Raw genomic sequence first — 15,937 nt, 5'->3', positions numbered from 1 at the left:
GATCACATTTTGTTTACCCATTCATCTGTTAATGGACATTTGGGCTGTTTCCACCTTTTGACTATTATAAATATGCTGCTATGAACTTTCATGTACAAGTTTTTGTTTGAATACCTGTTTTATGGTTTTCAGACTATGAGATTTACACTTCACCAATTAAATTTATTCCTAAACATTTTACGCTTTTTGATGCTATTGTGAATGGAACTATTTTCTTAATTTCATTTTTGGATTCTTCATTGCAAGTTTATAAATATACACTTGATTTTTATCTATTGATCTTGTATCCAAAACCTTTTTTTTACCCCAGGGGCAGGGGAGGGGCAGAGGAAGACAGAAAGAGTGAATTATTTTTTTTTAATTTTTTAACGTTTATTTATTATTGAGAGACAGAGCATGAGTGGGGGAGGGGCAGAGAGAGAGGGAGACATAGAATCTGAAGCAGGCTCCAGGCTCTGAGCTGTCAGCACAGAGTCCCACGTGGGGCTTGAACTCACAAACTGCGAGATCATGACCCAGCTGAAGGCAGATGCTTAACCGACTGAGCCACCCAGGCGCCCCTAAGGTAAAGAAAGAATCTTAAACAGGCTCAGCAACCAGCACAGAGCCTGACCCTCAATCTCGAAACTGTGATATCATGACCTGAGCCGAAATCAGGAGTTGAATGCTTAACCAGCTGAGCCACCCAGGCATCCTTTGTATCCTAAAACTTTTCTAAGCTCCTTTATTAGTTCTCATGGTTTTTCTGTATATGGATTCCTTAAGATTTTCTATATTTAAAAAATCATGTCATGTGTAAATAGAGAGTTTTATTTCTTTCCCAATATAGATGCTTTTTATTTCTTTTTTCTTGTCTAACTGCCCTGTAAAATCTCTACAATATTGAATAGAAGTGGCAAAAGCAGCCATTCTTTTTCTTATTCCTGATCTTAGGGGGAAAACATTCAGATACTCACTACTAAGTATGGAATTTTTGTAGGTGCCCTATATCAAGTCAAGGAAATTCCCTTTAATTCCTAGTTTATAGAGTATTTTTATAATGAAAAGGTACTGGCTTTTGTCAAATGTTTTTTCTGTATCTATTAAAATGACCCTGTAGTTTTTGGGTTTTATTCTATTTATATAATGTATCACATTAATTGATTTTTGGATGTTCAGACAACACTGGGATATATTCCACTTGGTCATATTGTATAAGTGCATTTATAGGTTACTGGATTTGGTTTGCAAGTATTTTGTTGAGGATTTTTAAACTCATTCTTATGAGATATGCTTTGCCTAGTTTTGGTATCTGGGTAGTACTGGCCTCATCAAATAAGTTGGGGGATTGGCCGTATTCTTTAATTGCAGCAGAGAAGGCACTGGGGAACTCAGAACTGATAGTAGGAGTCCTCCTGAACCAGGTTACATTCTGAACAACAAAGAAAACCTGGTTGTTCAGAGGAACCATATTTTAAAGAAATTGTCTTCTACTGCAGTAACAGAGGAGGGAACTCTTGAGCAGAAGAACCTAAAAACTACCTTTTCAGGGGAAAGCACCAGTGACAGCTATTCTGAGGTAATCTATCACATTCCAACAAATAAACAAACACACACAAAAAATTAGAAGTACTGTGTCCAAAGATATTGTTAGATATAAGTTTGAAATGAATGCCAGAATTCCCATTAGTATAAAGAAAACTGCCTAAAAAAACATCAGAGAATATTAGAAGTATTACCTAACATTCCACTATGAGTAAAAAAATATTTGATGATACAATCACAGCTCTGAGGCAAGACTACATGCACAAATGTTACAATGATCTCAGGAATGGGGAAGAAATGATGAATAGACTATATACAAGAGTTAGTAGAATTCAAGTATGAAAGAGAACACAGGCAAAACCACTTTAGGAACAAAGAATAAACTACAAGAAGCACAAGGTATGACAAATATAGAAAGTGTAGCATGGACAAAGATTACAGAAATTAGTGAATGGAACAAAATGAAACAAAGAGATAACAATTATTGGAAGAAAACAATGAAAGTCAGAGACAATCCAACCTGTAACTAAGCAGATCCCTACAGATGAAATCCAAATCAAGGAAGAGAACAAATATTAAAAACTACATTTTTAACATTAAAAAATAATTTCCGGGGCGCCTGGGTGGCGCAGTCGGTTAAGCGTCCGACTTCAGCCAGGTCACGATCTCGCGGTCCGTGAGTTCGAGCCCCGCGTCGGGCTCTGGGCTGATGGCTCGGAGCCTGGAGCCTGTTTCCGATTCTGTGTGTCCCTCTCTCTCTGCCCCTCCCCCGTTCATGCTCTGTCTCTCTCTGTCCCAAAAATAAATAAAAAACGTTGAAAAAAAATTAAAAAAAAAAATAATAATTTCCTGAAACAAAGCATGAATATACATAATGAAAAGACACCCCATATGCAGAAAGGACTCAAAATGTTCATTTTGAGTCTTAATAAAATTTCTTAATAAACATTTCTTAATAAAATTATTAGGCTAAAACCCATGGGAAATCAAGATAAAAATATCAAGTTACCCATGAGAAAAAGGAAATTCAGTTGTCATTAGACTTCTCCACTAAATTCAGTTCCCCAAATAGTGAGGTTAGTCTCTCCAGTATACTTGTGGGAAAATAAATGATAGAATCAAAGAATTAAAAACAATTTTTTTTAATGTATATTTATTTTTGAGAGAGGCAGAGTGCAAGTTGGGAGTGGCAGAGAGAGAGAGAGAGAGAGAGGGAGAGAGGGAGAGGGGGAGGGAGGAGGGGGGGGGGGAGAGAGAGAGAGAGAGAGAGAGAGAGAGAATCCGAAGCAGGCTCCAGGCTCCAAGCTCTCAGCACAGAGCCCACAGGGGGCCAGAACCCAGGAGTTGCGTGATCATGGAGCTGTGAGATCATGACCCAGGGCAAAAAAACGGACGTTTAACCAACTGAGCCACCCAGGTGCCTCCAGAGTCACCCAGGGGCCCCCAGAGTCAAAGATTTTATATGCAGCCAAGCTGTCCTTCAAGTATAAAGGATATAAAAAGTTTTATGCTGCACGAACTTAGGGAATATTGTTCCCAGGAGTGCTTTCTAAATTACTGGAGGACATATTCGGCGTTACTGCCGAACACATTTAAAAGCAAATCTAAATTAAAAAATAAGATGGAGATTATGGTACCAGTATGCTGAATGGTTCCCAAAGGTTATTTACTACTTGGTATTAACACTGTGTAGTTGCCTCCTGCATTGAATAGAGCAGATTTATGTACCAAGAAGATATTGTGGGAACGATGGAGGAGGATAGGTCAAAAAGGACATTATGGCTTCTACCATACATACTCTTGCTGTCTTTCTGCTCTGGGGAAAGCTGTATGACATGTCACAAGGACACTATAGCAGCCTTACAGAGGTCCACATGGAGAGGAACTGAGGTCTTTTGCCAATAGCCAAGTGAGGGAATCATCTTAGAAAGTGATCCTCCAGCCTCAGTCATGCTTTCAGATGACTGTGGCCTGGCCAAGAGTTTGGCTGCAACTTTGTGAGACACTAAGCCAGAGACTCCACGCTAAGCCACTTCGAAGTTCCTGATCTGCAAAAATGGTGTTAAGATAATACAGTTTTATTGATTTTTAGGGTAGTATGTTTTACAGCAATAACTAATATAGGGATAAAGCTTACAAAATGGAAAAGAGACAAGTTCACTGATTGCCTCATTTATAATAAGTGAGAGAGAAAGGATTTCATTTAAAGCAGCCAAGTCATTAGTAGAAATACAGAAATATTTAAGAATAAAAACATGAAGTCAGAGAGAGTAAAATATCAACTACATTTCAACTTACAAGCAAAAATTAGGAAATTAAAAGTTAGATTTAAAATGACAGTTTTTGGGGCACCTGGGTGGCTCAGTCGGTTGAGCGTCTGACTTCAGCTCAGGCCATGATCTTACTGCTCATGGGTTCAAACCCCACGTCGGACTCTGTGCTGACAGCTCAGAGCCTAGAGCCTGCCTTAGATTCTGTCTCCCTCTCTCTCTGCCTCTCACCCACTCACGCTCTCTCTTTCCTTCAAAAACAAATAAATAAACATTAAAAAAAAATTTTTTTAATAACAGCTTTTACAATAGCAACAAAATTTTCAAATACTTATAAATTTAACAAAATAAGTACAAGGCCTCTGCATCAATTACTACAAACAGTAGAGTGAAATTGCAGAACATCTAAATGAATGGAGGAATTTATCACATTTATGAGATGAAAGGCTGATTATTTTCAAGATGTCAGTTTATCTGCAATATAATGGTATAAAAAGGTTAAAAGTAAAAGGATGGCAAAAGATATACCATGGAAATCATAATCAAAAGGATGCTAGAGTGGTTACATTAATACAAGACAAGGTAGATTTCAGAGCAGAGATTATCAGGGAGGAAAGATAGACTTTTCAACAAATGATGCCAAGTCAATTGAATATCTATAAGGGGGAAATGAATTGATCTTTACCTCACAACATACACAAAAATCAATTCTAGAAGGTTTGTACACCTAAATGTGAAAGATATTAATATAGAAGATACAAATATCTTCATGCCTCTGGGATAGGCAAAGATTTCTTTTTTTTTTAATGTGCATTTTATTTTTGAGAGAGAGAGAGAGTGCCCATGAGCAGGGGAGGGCAGAGACAGAAAGAGACACAGAATCTGAAGCAGGTTCCAGGCTCTGAGCTGTCAGCACAGAGCATGACGCAGGGCTCAAACTCACAAACTGTGAGATCCTAACCTGAGCCGAAGTCAGACACTTAACCGACTGAGCCACCCAGGTGCCCCAGGAAAGATTTCTTAAATAGGGTACAGAGAGTACAAACCACAAAGGGAACGATAATAAATAAAACTACAATTTACTTCTTGATTTGTATTTATTTATTTTTTAAATAAAACTACATTTTAAAAAGCAATTTCTGTTCATCAGAAAAGAACTAGTGAAAATCAAACCATGGATTACAGGATATTTGCAATACAATGGCTGACAAAGGATTCACATTCAAGCTAAATAAAGAACTTGCTCGAATCAACAATAAAAGGACAGACAAGCTCCCCCAAATTTGAACAGCTCCCCAAAAGGAAAGGCAAAGGACATGAACAAGCATTCCCCAAGATATCCAAATGGTCCATGGACATTAAAACAAAAGCATTCAACTTCATTAGTCTAATAAAACCGCACTGCAATGCCAGTATATAGCCACCATACTGACAAAAATTTTATAGTCTGACAATACTATGTGTTAATGAGAAAGGGGAGCAGTTGGAACTTGCACACGCTGTTGATGAGTTCAGTTATTTTGGAAAACTGAGATTATCTGCTTAAACAGATTCGCTTACACTATGACCCAGCAATTTTTCTCCTAGAAATAGACTCAAAAGAATGGATACATATGAACCCAAAATGACAAGTGTAAGCATGCTCCTAGCATCATTATTCATGAAACAAAACATATGTGCATCAATACTATGACAATTATTGAACAGACAAATACAGTTGGTGTATTCATGCACTGGAACATGCACCTAGCAAGGTGAACACACAACATGGATGAATCTCACAGACAAAATGTTGAACAAAGGAAGCCAACAAAAAAGGTTACATACTGTATGATTCTACATATATGTAAGTTAAAAAACAGACAATATATGGTGGTTACTTCGGGGAGCTCCTGACTGAACAGAAGCACAAGCGAGATTTCTGGGGTGCAGGTAATGTTTTACTTCTTCATCTGAGCTTTTATTTTATGGGTGTTCCCTTTGTGGTAATTCACTTAAGCTGTACAGTTTTGATTGTATTATCATGTATACACTTGACTATATATGATAAACTCAAATAAAAAGTTCATTTTACAGGGGCAGCTGGGTGGCTCAGTCAGTTAAGCATCCAGCTTCGGCTCAGGTCATGATCTCGCAGTTTGTGAGTTTGAGTCCTGCATTGGGCTCTGTGCTGACAGCTCAGAGCCTAGAGCCTGCTTCAGATTCTCCCTCTCTCTCTGCCCTCCCGTGCTCATGTGCACTCTCAAAAATAAATAAACATTAAAAAAAAATTTTTTTAAGTTCATTGTACAAATTATGGAGAAATATAGAAAAGGGAAATGCAAATAAAAAATAATAAGCAGGGGCCATGATCTTGGGCATTCTAAAATACGAAAGCCTAAAATTCATGATAAAAATAAATATGAATATCTCATATATCAACTCACAGAAGCAACTTAAAGCAGAAGTTACAGGTTATATAAGATAAAATTTCATTCATAGAGTATTTTAATACATTTTAATCAATCAAAGACAAATAAAGTGGAAAACAAGTAAGTAACTACAGACTGGCCATATATTAGATCACAAAGAAAAGTTCATTAAATTTCAAAGTTAAAAAATAGCACAATGCAAGGGCGCCTGGGTGGCTCAGTTGGTTAAGCATCTAGTTCTTTTTTTTTTTAATTTTTTTTTTTTTTTAACATTTTTTATTTATTTTTGGGACAGAGAGAGACAGAGCATGAACGGGGGAGGGGCAGAGAGAGAGGGAGACACAGAATCGGAAACAGGCTCCAGGCTCCGAGCCATCAGCCCAGAGCCTGACGCGGGGCTCGAACTCACGGACCGCGAGATCGTGACCTGGCTGAAGTCGGACGCTTAACCGACTGCGCCACCCAGGCGCCCCAAGCATCTAGTTCTTGATTTCAGTTCAGGTCATGATCTCACAATGGTGAGATTCAGCCCACATCGGGCTTCAAGCTGAGTGTGGGGCCTGCTTAGGATTCTCTCCCTCTTTTTCTGCCCCTCTCCTGCTCACTTGCTCTCTCCTTCAAAATAAATATTTTTTAAAAACTTAAAAGAAATCACAATGCAGCAAAACTGGAAATTACATGTGAAGAGAGGGCCTATGTGCTTTACCTGAATTCCTCAACTTTATCAATAGGGACTGAGTTCCCTTCATGTCATAGGGCTCAAGACTCCTCCACAGCACTAAAGGCTAAGACGCTATACCATTATATGAGTTTTCTGAGTAACAAATTATCATAAACATAGTGGCTTAAAACAATACAAATTTATTATCTTACAGTTAGTTGGGCAGTTAGGTACAAGTCAGACATGGTTCTCACCGGGCTAAAATTAAGGTGTCAGCAGGGCTGTGTTCCTTTCTGGAGGCTCTAAGGGAGAATTATTTATTTCCTTATGTTTTCCAGATTCTAGAGGCCACTGGCATTGGCTCCCTGCCTTTAGTCAGCAATTTCGCATATCTCTGACCATTCTTCTTTTATCATATCTCCCTCTGATCCGAAAGGTTTATTGACTTTAAGAATCCATTTGATTAGATTAGGCCTAATTGGATAACTTAGGACAACTCCCTCATTTCAAGGTTCTTAATTTCATTGCTTTGTAAAGCAAAATATTCACAGGTTCCAGGGATTATACCCTATGCAGGGGCATTACTCTGCCTACCCCAACCATCTTTAAAGCTTCTATTCTTGGCTCCCCTCTTTCTGAGGGATACTCAAAAATCCACCTCTTTCTACCCCATCACTTCCTGTCCAACAGTCTTGAATCCAAGCAGAATAAGCACCAATATCCCCTGTGTCCATGTTGTCCCTGTGTCCATCATAAGAAGCCCTAGATTCCCTGATAATCTCTCTTTTCAGACAGTGCACTCCCCACTGGCTGAATGTCCCCTCTTCTCATCCCTCTCTAACTCTTGACACTTTCTAGTAGCTCTCTGGAATTCATAATTCATTAATAACAAACTCCTCTTTTATCTCCAACCACTTTGAATATTCCCTTCACCTTTGGGTCTAAGGGAAACCTGGCTCTCCCCAGAGGACTCTGAAGGCTTTCAACATCCCCTTCCCCCCGCCCCCCCCAGACTCTTGCCACTGGGTATGAAAGCCGGGCAGGTATCCTCCTTGCTTTTATTACTTTCAGACCTTTCTCCCTCCTCCAGAAAATCTCCAAGTTGGAATTTCATGCCTTGCGATTACATGTAACTCACCACATCTCAGGATATTTCCCTTGTTTTTTGAAAACGTGAGCTCATGGCTCATTCTCTGCAACACTACACTACCCTGCTTTATTCTTGGGCTTGGCTCACTCATTCTTACTTGCCCTTAAAACTTTTTCCCTCCCTCGTGGCTCATTACCACCAGCATACTGAGGCGTTATTTCCCGGCCTCTGCCCCCATCAGCTGCTGTTCCATTTCTCTGCTCATATTTACAGAGAAACTCTTGGAATGTGTTCTCTACACTGTCTCCTATTACTTTCCCCTCATTCTACACTACCCTCCCAATCCACCTAACGGCCACCACAGAAACTGCTCTCCACACATTTACGAATGACTGTTTCTAAACACAATAGTCTGTTTCTGGCTCCACCGCTGCTGTTACTACACTTACACACATGGTCACGCACAGAGTGATGTAGTCACAATCATATACATGCACAGTCACACCTAAATACGTGTGTAAATACGTATTTAGTAAATACGTCATTACTATCACGTACAGCTCCCGTCACCATCGTGCCCATGCAAACGCAAACACACACACACACACACACACACACACACACACACACACACACCCCACCCCTACCGCTCCTGAGCGATTACCCATATCCCGATCTCGTACCAATTTCACACAGGCACCCCACAGATCCCATCGAGATCGCTGGCGCGGAAGCTGACACACACAAATACAGCTCCCTACCGTCTGCCTTCCCAACCCCCCTTGCTTGCTAGCAAGGCCTGAGACTCCGAAAATATTAAGCCCTCACTGCACTCCCCAGGGTCATTCCGCTTCCGGATCTTAGACTTACCTGACCCTGCGGTCCCTTCAAAAATGTTCCGCAGGGACTCGGGCGCAAGCCTTCCTATGGTCCTGAAAGGGCCAGTGTGTGGACAGGAAGCTGCTTCGGCTATGATGGACATTGGAAAATGCAGTCAGAGCATGGACAGCCTTTCAGAGATCTCACGATCTCAATTCACAGGACTTGGCCCCGGGCCCACATCCTTTCCCTGGGCAAAAACCATCGCCTTCACAGTTGTTTACATCCGTGGCCAGGAGCTTCTATTAGTTCCAGGCCGCGTTTTGAATGCAAGACTCAACCCAGGCCTCCACGCTGCTTCCCCACAAATGGATGCTCCAGTCTGGAAACCTGGACAATAAACCAACGCGACCTTTCACCGGAAGTAGCTTTGGACGCGATGGCCCCTGGGAAACGTAGTTCAGCGCTCAGAGGAAGGATGTAATTCTTTGCAGGTTGAGTTCTTTATCTGGGCATCTGATAGATATGGTGTGACAGAATGGTCCGGTGACCAGCGAGTCCTTACTATCTCCTTCTGAGCATTGGCCAGGTGTGGTGGATATCTCTTATCCCACAAGGCTCGACCTGGGGGTAGGATGAAGGGGCCCGGCCCCAGGAGGGTCCCCTATCTGCGAAGTCATGGGAGCTGCTGCTTTAATGAGGTGTAGTATCCCTTACATCCTCAAATACCTTATTCCCATCCTCCAGTTACCCTTAGAGAGTTTGGTTTAAATTAATATTCAAGCTTACATTAGTATTTTGTAAATGTTGTTCATGTCTTAGCCTTTTTTTCCCTGAAGTTAATACTTGCTGCCTTTTAAAATTTGCTTCCCTTTCTCTGTGCTCATTATGTAGATGGACAGTATGTCTAAACTTTCTGATGGAGTGACTTTTTTCAGTACTTTCAAATTCAACCTTTAAAAATAATTGCCTTTAAAATATTTTTATTGTGAAATAGGAAAGACCTGAAGACAAGTGCATAAAATGTGTATGTTCAGTGTAACTCCATAGTAATGAAGAGTATATTTGGTATCTCAAGAAGAAACAGCCTATGCATATAATATTTCTGATCACCAGGCCCCAGCTGATCACTAACTATCCTGCCTGACTGGTGGGGTAATAATATTGTGAAGGCTGCTTTTGGGCAATTAACTTTAACAATGGAAACCTGAGTAAGGTAGAAGGGCCCATAGTAACCCCCTGGCAGAATATAAACATGCTCTTTAGGTGACCCACCTCAAAATATCCATAAGCCCCAGTTGACCAATGGGTTACTTACACCAGGACACGGGGACCATAAGAGGAAAATTAAGGGGTGGGAAGCTGTAGTCAGTTACCACACCTCCTCACTTTCCCTCTTTAATTAACTACAGCTTCCCACCCCTGCCGCACTGCAGACAGTCTCTGCTTTGCCTTTGTGCCCACTGCTTTCTTGCGGTATATTCGATAAACTTCTATCTCCTTTGTTCTGCCTTGGATGAATTCTTTCACCATCCCCATTGTCAGCTTCTACCAGATCTTGTCACCCCACATTTGGTGGCTCCCATCGAATCAGGGGACCCCACAAATATCTTGGCTTGTCAGTTATCTATCTTTAAAATTTACATAAGCACATATCATATTGTATGAATTTATCTTGCTTAGTTCTTAAAATCCTAACTGAATTAACTCAAAACTCTACACTAAAGACTTTGCAGAAGAAAATGTATGCCCACTCAGGATGAAAATTATTTTCCTCGTTACTGTTGTGTCATGGGACCCCAAGATCAACACTCTGTCCAAGGTTGAATGATTCACTAGAGGAACTCACAGTGAAACAATACAAAGGGAAATTAGCAGAGAAAAGGTGCATGGAACAAAGTCCAGGAAAAACCAGCACATGTTTCCAAGGATCCTTTCCAAGTGAAATCAAAGAGGACATTAATTTCCCCTGCAACAAGTTTTGACAACACATGTGAAATGTTGCCAACCAGGGAAGTTCACTAGAGACTCAGTACCTAGAGTTTTTATTGTGTGCTGGTCACATAGGGAGCCTCTGCCAGGCACATACCAGAATTTCAGAAGGAAAGCAGATATTTAACAAATTATATGATTTACACAAACAGGCATAGTGAGCCATTTTTGTTAAATAGGATAGTGTGAATCCCCTCTGGAAATCTAAGTTCTAGGTGCAAGCCAAGGGCCAACTGTGCAAGCAGACATTTCCAGGGATAAGAATTCTCAGGTCTGCTATGCTAAGACTTTTCTGCACACCAGTGTCCTACACAAAATGTCTGGCTTTCAACAACAACAAAAATTAAAAGGCATATGAAAATACAAGGAAAAAAAAAATCAAGATGTTCCCAAGAGATTAAAAAAAAAATCCTAACTAGACTCAGGTATCCTTAGCTTGTTGCCGTGTAACTTCAATCTATACTCTGTCTTCACATGGCCTTCTCTTGTATGTCTTTTCATCTTCTATTATAAAGACACTTGTCATTGGATTTAGGTCACACCCAGATTATCTAGAATGAACGCACCTAGAGATTCTTAATTATGCCTGAAAAGAAAACTACTTTTGCTAAGTAAGGTCACATTCACATGTCTCGGGGTTAGGATATGGACATATCTCTGGGGGCCACAATTTAACCCACTGCAATCTGTTACTATGTTTATTCTTACCCAAATAGATTTCCTTAGAATTCTCATCCTCCCACTATTATTTTTTTTTTATTTATTTTTGAGAGAGAGCGCGCACGTGCACATACGTGTGAGTGGGGAAGGCAGAGACAGAGGGAGACAGAGCATCTGAAGCTGGCTCTGCACCGACAGCAGAGAGCCCGATGTTGGGGCTCGCACTCATGAACCGTGAGATCATGACCCGAGCCGATATCAGGAGTCAGAGGTTTAACAGACTGAGCCACCCAGGCACCCGTCATCCTCTTACTGTTATAAATGACATCTAGATACTGACAACAAATAAATGTTTCTCTTTAACATGGACTGTCTCAGTGGTGTAGGAGAGCAAAGACAAAATTCTTCATCTATCCCTTAAAATTTGCTCATTCCATAGTTTTATTTCAATAAATAACAATTCTGGTTTTCAGTTACTCAAGCTGAAATACTCGCATGAGCTTAGGTTCTTATCTTTCATTTCCAACATCAAATCTGTTACCTGATTCTTTCAGCTCTATCTTCAAAATATATCTGGAATCCAACTCCTCTCATGACTACCAGTGCAATCACCCGAGACCAAGTTACCATCATCTCTTACCTGGATTATTCCAACAGCTCATTAGCTAGTTTCCCTGCTTCCTTTTTTTTTTTTTTTTTTTTTTTTTTTTTTTTTTGGTCCCCCTACACTGTATTCTCTAATCAGCACCCTGGTCTCTCTCTCTGTTTTTAAAGTTTTAGTTATTTAAGTAATCTCTATACCCCATGTGGGGCTTGAACTCACTACCCCAAGATCAAGAGTTGCAGTTTTCTGACTGAGTCAGCCATGCACCGAGTGATCTCTTTTATTTTATTTTTATTTTTTAAGCTTATCAATTTATTTTGAGAGAGAGAGCTCAGGAGGGGCAGAGAGAGAAGGAAAGAGAGAATCCCAAGCAGGCTGCTCATTGTCAGTGAAGAGCCTGATGCGAGACTTGAACTCATGAACCGTGAGATCATCACCTGAGCCAAAATTAAGAGTCAGACACTTAATGACTGAGCCACCCTGGTACCCCCACCCCCACCCGCAAGTGATCTCTTTTAAATGCAAGTCAGATCATGTCACTCCTCTGTGCAGAACCAACATTGCCTTCACATCTCACTGAGAAAAATAAGCAAAGTTCTTACAATGCTAAGACCTTCCATAATTGGTCCCCTCATTAGCTCCTTCTTCTCATCTACTATTCTTCACTTTGTCACTGTGACCAACTTGCTGCTTTTGAATATACCAGGCTTGTAGCCAACCTATGGCATTTCTATTTTGGTGTTTTCTCTGTTTATAATTCGCTTTGTCTAAATACCTTTAAATGCCACTGCTGCTTCTTTTTGGTTTTGCTCAAATATTTTCTTTTTAGGCTTCTCCTAACTATTCTATTTAAAAGGACAATTCCCAGGGTTCCTGGCTGGCTCAGTCAGAAGAGCACACAACTCTTGATCTTGGGGTTGTGAGTTTGAGCCACGCATTGGGTGTAGAGATTACCTAAATAAATAAAACTTTAAAAAAAACAACACAGGGGCACCTGGGTGGCTCAGCTGGTTAGGCGACCAGCTTCGGCTCAGGTCATGATCTCACAGTTTGGGAGTTTGAGCCCTGCGTTGGGCTCTGTGCTGACAGCTCGGAGCCTGGAGCCTACTTCAGATTCTGTGTCTCTCTGTCTCTCTCCCTCTCCCCTGCTCATGCTCTATGTCTCTGTGTCTCTCAATAATAAATAAACGTTAAAAAAAAATTTTTAAAAAAACATAAAATTGCAATTCCCTTGGCACTTGCTATCCCATTTCCAAGCTTTATTTTTCTCCTTAGAGCTTACTCTTATCTGGAATACTATATATTTCATTTGCATGTTCATTGACCACTTTCCCTGACTAGAATATAAACTCCTTGAGGAAAGGAAATTTTGGCCATTTTTTTTCACTGATGCTTTCCTAGAATATAACCTGGCACATATAAAGGCTCAATAGGTCAATTGAGCTGTTAAATCAAAAATACAGTGTTTGACAAGAACAGGAAACATGAACTTTCATAAGTTTTTTGGTGGGAATGAAAAGTGATTCATCTTATGTGGATTGCAAATATTTATACAATGCCTCTGACCCAGCACTTCTTAGAGGAATTTATTACAAAGATGCCTGCACATCTGTGCAAAGCTGAATATATAAAGATATTCATTCTAGAATTGTAGAAACCTGATAACATCCTAAAAATTCACGAATATGGTATGAAAGTATGACATTTCCCCCACCACAAAATACTATGCCACCATAAGAACAAGGAATATGTATTAATATGGGATGTCTCCTAAGAAATAATAGTAAAAAATAAGATGCTTTATATTAAAATTTGTGAAAAATAAAGATAAGGGGCCTTATATATATAGATATGTTGGTATAGTCATAGAATTACTCAAAGTAGTTTACATAAGAAACTAGCCACAGTAGATACACATAGAGAAGAGAAATAGTGAAAGGGAGACTTCTTTTTTTTTCACTATAACCTTGTTTACATTTTTAAGATCAATGAGATGATTCCTTTAAAAACAACTGTGAAATGGGGCACCTGGGTTGCTCAGTCGACTTCAGCTCAGGTCATAATCTCATGGTTTGTGGGTTCAAGCCCCATGTGGGGCTCCGTGATGATAGCTCAGAGCCTGGAGCCTGTTTCAGATTCTGTGTCTCCCTCTTTCTCAGCCCCTCCCCCTGCTCATGCTCACTCTCTCCCTCTTTCAAAAATAAAAAACATTAAAAAAATAAAAATAAAATAAAAACAATTGTGAAAAAAAAAAAAGTTGACAGAAAGGAGAGCCAGGAGGAAAGTTACTAAGTTCCTAAGCTAGTAACTTTGAGAGGTGATGAAGGTTGCTGAAATAGGACTGTGAAATGCAGATGTAAAATATAACCCTGAAGCTTTTAGCAATGGAAAGATAGAAAGCAGAATGTAATAAAAAGAAACTGCAGTGTGCAACAATAATAGTTTCGAAAGACTGCAGATTTATGAAGGGCTGAGTGCATATGTAGACTCTCAAAATGAACAGAATATGGTCCTCTAGGATTACTTAAATAAAAGAGGGCACTGATAGAGGTACAATGAGGACAGAAAGGTTCATGTCAACTGAAACTCAAGGAGAGTAAGGCCTATGAAGGAAATCCTGAAAAACATTTCAGGGCCGTCAGCTCTCTCACTGAACATCTGCGTTCTGCCTTATTCCACTCACTCTCTTGTACAAAACCTCCTTTACCTTTCCTCTATTCACCACCCATGGCCTCTCTTCTTGTTCCAACTTAAAGATTTCATTCAGTTTGGTGATATGATAGTCCATATATAGGAAAATGACCTAGGACTTTAATTCAAGTACCATCCCCAAACTCAGACTGAGCCTGGGCCTTTCAGGACGTTGCCATATAAAGAGGAATGAAAGAAGTAACATTTTACCTTAAAGGTTGAGCATATACAATGATATAGCAGAGGGTTGAGAATATCTGAAGCTTGCATCTCAAAGATGAATCTACTATGCCGTGTAAAGGTTCTAAGTATTTCAGAAATGGAAAAGAGACAGCACTTTACTTTCAGAAATTGAATTACACAGAGAGCTATCCATGCCTAATATGGCTGTGTTGCTCTAGTTCTCCAGCATCACATTGCTGTACAGATTCCTCTGAACATCAATTATTTTTTTATGTTTATTGATTTATTTTGAGAGAGAGATAAAGGCAGAGAGAGAATCCCAAGCAGGTTCCATGCTGTCAGCATAGAGCAAGACACAGGGCTTGATCTCATGAACCATGAGATCATGACCTGAGCTGAAATCAAGAGTCAGACGCTTAACCCACTGAGCCACCTAGGCGCCCCCATCTGAACATCTTTAAGTTGTGGCTGATGCTCCTGTTTGAATTGAACAATCACGTCTCTGAGTGTTTACTCTACCAATGACTCCCAAAGAACAGAGAAGAGTAAATGTCTGGGGGCAAGATTGTGGACAAAACAGGTACCCCTATAGCAAAATGTACCTTGTTTAAAATGTCATACTGATTTGTTATTCTGTTCCAGAACAAATGTTTGGAATCTTAAGTGCTTATGTAAGAATGCTGCAAGTTATTTATTATATAAATTATGTAGCTTTTCCCTCTTAAAATTGAAACTCCGGGAAGACATGCCCTTATTATTAGTTTGAACAGGAAACGAGGCTTGCAGGATTCAGATTCCTCCACCATCTCAGCCACCCATGCTGAGATGACCCACATTTAGGTGATCACACAAATACTCATACACTTACCCACAGACCCACACACAATCTTGCCCCACCACATGCACACAATTATTCCAACCTCACACGCCCATGATATGACCCTCTAGCCTCACGAAGTCACACATAGTCTTGATCCCACCACTCTGTTCACACTCACCAATTTTACTCACATGCAGTTTCTCTTACACTCA

General features: G+C 40.1%; 2 protein-coding genes across 10 annotated transcripts in view; one reads left to right on the top strand and one right to left on the bottom strand.

Moving 5' to 3' along the window:
* The window catches only part of LOC131500316 (zinc finger protein 790-like), a 56,506-nt gene extending 47,158 nt beyond the window's left edge, over positions 1 to 9,348 (bottom strand). For 4 of the 9 annotated variants that reach the window (XM_058709394.1, XM_058709395.1, XM_058709386.1 and 1 more), the window contains exon 1: positions 8,827 to 9,347. The gene's annotated coding sequence lies outside the window, so the exon portion shown is untranslated. Of the gene's footprint in view, positions 1 to 8,004; positions 8,549 to 8,826 lie in introns of those variants that run through there. The other 5 variants (XM_058709392.1, XM_058709390.1, XM_058709393.1 and 2 more) reach the window with 4 other exon arrangements.
* Positions 1 to 15,937, top strand: part of LOC131500314 (zinc finger protein 571) — a 130,518-nt gene that overhangs the window by 83,488 nt on the left and 31,093 nt on the right. The gene's annotated exons all lie outside the window — the stretch shown is intronic.

The sequence above is a fragment of the Neofelis nebulosa genome, chromosome 17, assembly GCF_028018385.1.
Source record: "Neofelis nebulosa isolate mNeoNeb1 chromosome 17, mNeoNeb1.pri, whole genome shotgun sequence".
NCBI classification, from domain to species: Eukaryota; Metazoa; Chordata; class Mammalia; order Carnivora; family Felidae; genus Neofelis; species Neofelis nebulosa.
Note: the sequence above shows the minus strand (reverse complement) of the source record. Positions and strands in the feature narration are given on the sequence as shown.